Genomic DNA, 6081 nt, shown 5'->3' with positions numbered 1-6081 from the left:
CACGAGAAGGATGAAGGAAAGGAGGAAGGAAGGAAGAAAGGAAAAACATTCGTTTCTTTTATTTTTTTTATATTTTTTTATTACCTCTTTGCATTTATCATTTATTTATGGTAAACGAACGAACTATGACTTTATTAGCTCTCATGTCGTTGGAAAAAAAATAATTTAGCGAAAGATCTTCAAAAGAGAAAGAAATGAAAGAAAAAAATGAAGAGAAGAACAATAAAGCGAAGAACCACGAAAAGAGCGAGTCCTTTTACAATCTCGGGATAATGTTCAGACACACCTTCCAGCGATGAAGATGACTGCGAAAGGACGAATTAATAATAGAAACAACGATGGCTCTTGTTTCAAACGTAATCTTAAGTAACAAACTCTTACACACGAACGGTGGGCACGCGCAAGTTTGTGTCGAGACAGAAAGGTCACGCTGTAAAGTCGAAAGAATCGTGACACGGCGGAATTAACTTTCGAAGACTCGCAGACTCCGCGAATAACACGGCTTCGTTCCACAAGAAAGAAAGAGACAGAGAGAAAGAGATAGAGAGAGAAAGAGAGAGAGAGAGAGAAAGAGAAAAGATACATATATACATATAAATATATATATATATATATGCATATATATAGATACAATGATTTGACCTCGCATCACCAGCTAGCGATCTTCTCGCGATCTTTTGCCATCTATCTCTCTCGAAATAGTAAAAGGTACAAAAATATGCATGACTATGTTTGAATGCATACGTATCTTTTTATTAGATTTTTTATATATATATATATAAACGTGTGTAGTAGTATTTCAATCTACACATCTTTCTCCCTCTCTTTCTTACTAACAACTTTTAATTAAACAGCTACACATGCGTCGATACACACACGTACACAGAATCACACGTTAGTCCAAAATTTTTATAATTTGCATTTTAGTCTTATGTTCCAATATCTTGCTAACAAGTTTTCGTTGCGTTTGTTTAAACGCGTGATAATGATTAAAAGAAGGAGAAGACAAAACAATTCATGGGTGATGTGTAATAATACAAATAGCAATGATATAATATAATAGTATAATAATATAATAATAATAATAATAATAATAATAATAATAATAATAATAATAATAATAATAATAATAATAATAATAATAATAATAATACTAATAATAATAATAATAATAATAATAATAATAATAATAATAATAATAATAATAATAATAATAATAATAATAATAATGAAATAATAATAATAAAAGTGATAAAATAAGTAAACTGATAAGAAAATATTTAGTGTGAGAGAGAATAGGAAGAGATATAACGATAGGATAGAACGAACGATTCGCTTGAGGAGTAGCTTATCGATCGGTCCTTTAAAGTAAGAAAAAATACGGTAACTCGTACACATTGTCGTATATTCGTGTGTGTTCGTGAGTGTATGTGTGCTGTATGTCGTTTAAGTATATATATGCATATATACATACATACATACATACATATATATATATATATATATATATATATATATATATATATATATATATATATATATATATATATAAATGTAAAGATAGAAAAGAAACCGATGGAAGATCGTTCTCGCAAGGGATTGCGAGAAAAGAAAGAGAAAGATGATCGTCCAGAGAACGCGACCGCAACGAATAGAGACGCACGTACAAGACGCGCGGGCCTTATGTACACGCGCGCGCTCGCGCACACACACACAGAAGCATGTACGTAGTACACGAAGAGTAGCGGCGGCCTTTTACTCGCGTGGATGTTCGTATTGCGAGAAGAATGCAAAGTACGTGGTTGACGTGGTTTTAAAACGCGTGGATCGCGCGTTACAACACACCGCGAGACGCGATGGAAAGAAGTTATGTGTAACAATGCACGGGTGCACGGTTAACTGCTTCCTGACGACGCGAGAAGTGCTGCCGCTCGGCTTTTACGTGTATACATATATATATAGATATATATATATATATATTATATATATATATGTGTGTACGTGTACGGCTACATGCGTGTACTTGCGTGCACTCTTTTTCTCTCCTTCTCTCTTTCTCAGGGATGAGCGTCGGTGTGCGTGTGAGCCGCACGTTTGTGCTGATGTGTAAATCTCACATGTCTCTTAAGTATATTCCGCAATGGGGAGAGTACGAGCGAACGGGTCAATGAACACTCAAGCGATTATTTCCTTTTAATAGTAATAATATAAATTATTGTATAAATCAAAAAAGAAAAAAAAACCAAAGAGAAATAAAGTGGGAGAAAAAAAAGAAAAACTGCTGATTATCGAAAATCTCACTGTTTTTCTTCAATTCTATTAAAAAAAAAAATAGGTAGAGAATTGATCGAAAAAGTTACAAGCAGCTGTGTATCTATCTCTGCGCACATGTGTGCATGTCTCATGACATGTATGAACTATGCATTGTGTATATTGTACGTAAATACATATATTTCTCGAATTGCTTGTTGATCGCGTCGTTGTCTTTCCTGGTGTGCGTACTACTCATTCCAGTAGCGAGAGAATAGTAAGTAAGCACAACAGTAACGGCATTAGGTGCCTACAGAGACCACAATAACAGTTGTAAAACAAAGTAGCAGGGAAAAGGTTAAGGACGAGGCTTCACACCCGGCATCTTCTTGGTTGCAGGTTAATAAAAGCATCGCACGTAACTCGCGGCATTTCTCCTCCTCCGTATCTACTAGGAGAGATACGACCTCGCCTAATAATACGACTAATTGTAAAACGTATACAACGAATAGTACTTACGAGGTATCCTCTATAATTTAAATAATAATAATAATAATAATAATAATAATAAAAATAAAAATAAAAATAATAAAAATAATAAAAATAATAATAATAATGATAATAATAATGATAATAATAATGATAATAATGATAATAATGATAATAATGATAATAATGATAATAATAATAATAATAATAATAATAATAATAATAATATAAAGAGAAAAAAGGATAGTAACACATGTCGATCCTTAATGCCACGTCCGCTAGAAGCACGTGGATGGTCTCCTCGTTGATGAGTGATCGAGCGTGCGCGTAAGTGCATGAGCAGTGTTCCTCCTGTCGAATAGAATGGAGAAGAAACGACTAGGTAGCCGATATCATCCGAATGGCAGTGCGAAGCTTTGTTTTCATTCTTTTATTCATTTTTTTCCCTTTTTATTTTCTTGTTCTTTTTTTTAAATTTTCTTTGTTTAGTCAAAAGTTCATTGCCCGAATACGTCGATCTACTCTTCTCGGTAGACGAAATGATTGGTCGTACCAGTGCTCGAGGCTGCGTTCCACAATGGCAGTGATGTTGTCGCTGGTTGGCTTCTGAAATACACAGAGAAAATAAAAATAAGAATTTTGTAAGTATGACAGGTACAAACGCGATCTATTCGAAGACTCTCAAGGAACGTGACTTGTATATTTCGCGGTCGGATCGTGACCTACGGTCATACGTTCTTTGAAAATGATCTCGACAGGAGAAAATTGTCGAAAGATAATGGAAAGTTAAAAGGAACAGATCTAACGATTTTTGCCAGAGTCGAAAGGTCTCTTACGGTGAAAACGTTCCGCTAGGTGTAGGCGGGGTAAGAGAGAGAGAGAGAGAGAGAGGGAGAGAGAGAGAGAGAGAGAAAGAGAGGGAGTAAGAAGAACGCGTGGTAGGAGCGGCGGAATATCCTGATCTTAGCGAAGGCCGCCTGGTGCATTCTAGGCGAGCAAAAACTGCATAGAAAACCACGCCCTAACCTGGCAAACAGCGAGATCGCATGTCCCCGTCAGGGACACATTTCTCTGTGGAAGCTCGTCGTCCTAACTTCGAATTTCGCCGACTCAACCAGTCAATGACCTTCGAAAAGAGAACTTAATTTGAACAAATCGGATCAAAATAAATTGTGAATATATACTCGATTCATAGATTCTTTTTCGAATCATCAATCGATCGATCGATCTAAGAGAACGCATACGGATATACAATTTTACACAACACACAACCCACGTTCTTCTACCTACTTCACCTACCTACCGACCAACCCACCGATCTACCTGTCTGCCCGTGTCTATTCCGGCGCGTTTTATCGCTAATCGATATAATATATCTTCTGGCACTCGCACTGACATCGGTTTGCTATAACGTTCGCTCGCTCGACGGCCTTCGTGACGATTTCACCGAGGTCGCGTCACTTGCTTGATCTTTTTGTGCGCATGAGTCTCACTATCTTGTTTAACTTTTTGATGCGAATCTCGTGAACGCGCTTCCGTCGTTGCTTCACTTCAAATTAATATTTTATTACGACAGACTAATACTAAGACGATGAATTTTAATCTCGGCAGTGATGATCAATAGCGAGAATTATGTAAAAATGATAAAGTTCAAAGGTCGAAAGGTCTCGAGATGATCCTTTTGTAGAAAAGACGTTCGAGAAACTCGCGAGGATTGCCGGGCGTGCTACATAGAGGAGCGTTAGAGTCGAACGGTGAACGTAGAGAGGAAAGTTCACTTGCACTTTCCACGGCATTCTTCTTTCTGGGCCAAGTTCAACCAAAAAGGTGTCATGAAACTTTTTCCATCTACTCTCTCTTCTCCCTTGTGTTCTCTTTCTCTTTTAAGTAGATGGAAAGGTGTACCTAGGCTAACGTCGGACCATCTCTCTCTCTCCTCTTTCCCTCTCTCCATTATGATGGAAGAAGAGAAGACGAGAGGAAGCCTATCGCTCTCTCTTTCCGTTTCTATTTTTCTTCTTTGCTATGGACGTCACGCGAGTGCACGCATGAGAAGGAGGATCGGGGAAGGTGGATAAGAAAAAAGGATGAGAAGGAACGTATAGATGCTTGGGTTCTGTAAAAAAATAAAACTAGGCAACTCGGAGTAGACCGTTAGATCGGCTATCTTCTCTCTCTCTCTCTCTCTCTTTCTCTCGTCTTTCTTTTCTCTCCCTCTCTTTTTCTTTTTTCTTTTTTCCTTTTTTTCTTTCTTTCTTTCTTTCTCTCTTTTTCTTTTTCGAGGAAGTAAAAGAATGAGAAAGGCAGAGGAAAAGGAAGAAAGAAAGAAAGAAAAAGAGATACCTAACCTAAGGCACGAAGAGAGTCTGTGTTGGAGACGCGGCGTGCTGCAGTTTGCCCGTGAACTTGCCTCTCCGTCTCTTGCTGCCCGCTCTAAGCTGACCTACTTTCTTGCCTTACCGATATGTATTCTCCAACCTTTTCCACAAGACTCACAATAAACGTTCTAATCGACTATTGATGGAATCGTGCTAACGTCGATCATTGTTTCTTTTATTTCCTCTCTCTTCCCTCCGCCTCTCTCTCTCTCTCTCTCTCTCTCTCTCTCTCTCGCGAAAGACACTTTTTGCCAGCACGTTTCACCGCCCCAAATCGTGAGCGGAACTTTTCTTCCGTGTCACGGACTCGCACTGGTACCGCGACCGTTCTAGAAAGTCGAGTAGTTGAAGCGGTTAAAAAAAAAAAGAAAAAGAGATAGAAAAATTATAAGAATCCGTGCGAGTAAACACGAGTTTGATCGGAGACGTGTCGTACATTCGTTTCATAACGACGATGCTGATTCTTGATAGAAATTTCATTGTCGTTTCCCGTTTTCCTTGGGCCGCTTCGTTTCCCACTACAGTTTAACGACGCGCGTTTCCTATTCGAGAATATGACGAAGATGCGCCTCCGTCTTGATAGACTTGCTGAGTCTACTAACGCAGACAACGCCATAACAGCATTAATTTATCGTGTGGGAATGACGTCTCGGGGGCGTTATCCGCTATCTCTTTCTCGTGCCGTCCGGGAGACTCCAATCGAATAAACGAGTTATGCTGGTGTTGAAATGATGCATGAAGCAAAGAATTGATCTATATTTTCGCCTACATTAGCTTATTGAACAACTATACCAACACTTTTTATGGGAATCTTTGATCTCATCAATATATTTATTTGTTACTTTCATCATCGTATTTAATTAACGCATTCGTGAAAGACATTTAATATAAACACTGGATATATAACATATTTCCAATAATTCTACAGTTCTAATACGAATAAACCCAATTTTTAAGAATTTAA

At 37.8% G+C, this 6081-nt stretch overlaps 1 long non-coding RNA gene across 1 annotated transcript; it reads right to left on the bottom strand.

Annotated features, from left to right (window-relative positions):
- Window positions 1–1949: 1949 nt before the first annotated feature.
- Window positions 1950–5768, bottom strand: LOC124946506. Its single transcript, XR_007100111.1, has 2 exons — window positions 5554–5768; window positions 1950–3345 (listed from the first exon to the last, which is right to left on the bottom strand). It is a non-coding gene; the product is annotated as an uncharacterized LOC124946506 (long non-coding RNA).
- Window positions 5769–6081: the final 313 nt, after the last annotated feature.

Source organism: Vespa velutina, chromosome 2, assembly GCF_912470025.1.
Source record: "Vespa velutina chromosome 2, iVesVel2.1, whole genome shotgun sequence".
NCBI lineage: Eukaryota > Metazoa > Arthropoda > Insecta > Hymenoptera > Vespidae > Vespa > Vespa velutina.
This window is presented reverse-complemented; position numbering and strand designations above follow the sequence as displayed.